At 43.2% G+C, this 733-nt stretch overlaps 1 pseudogene; it reads right to left on the bottom strand.

Moving 5' to 3' along the window:
* The window catches only part of LOC103460549 (gastrula zinc finger protein XlCGF8.2DB-like), a 2,151-nt pseudogene extending 1,424 nt beyond the window's left edge, over positions 1–727 (bottom strand).
* Positions 728–733: the final 6 nt, after the last annotated feature.

Here is a 733-nt window from a genome sequence, read left to right as displayed (position 1 = left end):
ACAGGTCTCACAAGAGAAAGGCTTCTCACCGGTGTGAACTGTCTTGTGCCTAACTAAGTCAGGTTTGCTCCGGAAACTTTTTGTACAGGTCTCACAAGAGAAAGGCTTCTCACCAGTGTGAACTGTCTTGTGCCTAACCAAGTCATTTTTCCTCGGGAAACTTTTTCCACAGATCTCGCATGAGAAAGGCTTCTCACCTGTGTGAATTCTCTTGTGCCTAACCATGTCAGGTTTCCTCCGGAAACTTTTTCCACAGGTCTCACAAGAGAAAGGCTTCTCACCAGTGTGAATTATCATGTGAACAAGTGAATGAGATTTAGTTACAAAGCTTTTTCCACAGGTTGTGCACGTGTAAGGTCTCTCACCCGAGTGTGTTTTCATGTGTCTGTTTAAAGTGCCGATTTGATGGAAAGTTTTTCCACAAGCTGCACATGTGAAGGGTTTCTCAGGCGTGTGAGTTGTCATGTGTGTTGTCAAGGAATAATTTCGAGAAAAGTTTTTGTCACAAATTTTACAAGAATATCGTTTTTGGTTTGGGTGCGCTTTCTTGTGCTTTTTTTTTTTTGAAGTCTCAGCTGTGCCTTTCTGTTTGTTCACCAAAATGTCATCAGTCTCTTGTTTCAGCACAAGCTGCTCTTCATCTTGACTGATGCAGAGTTGCTTCTCTTCCTCTGTGATCTGTTGATGTTTTGGTTCCTCTTGCTCCCGTTCCATCTGCGGAGGTTCTGGTTCC

The sequence above is a fragment of the Poecilia reticulata genome, unplaced genomic scaffold, assembly GCF_000633615.1.
Source record: "Poecilia reticulata strain Guanapo unplaced genomic scaffold, Guppy_female_1.0+MT scaffold_255, whole genome shotgun sequence".
Classification (NCBI taxonomy): Eukaryota; Metazoa; Chordata; class Actinopteri; order Cyprinodontiformes; family Poeciliidae; genus Poecilia; species Poecilia reticulata.
The sequence above is the reverse complement of the archived record's forward strand: the minus strand, read 5'-3'. Positions and strand labels throughout refer to the sequence as shown.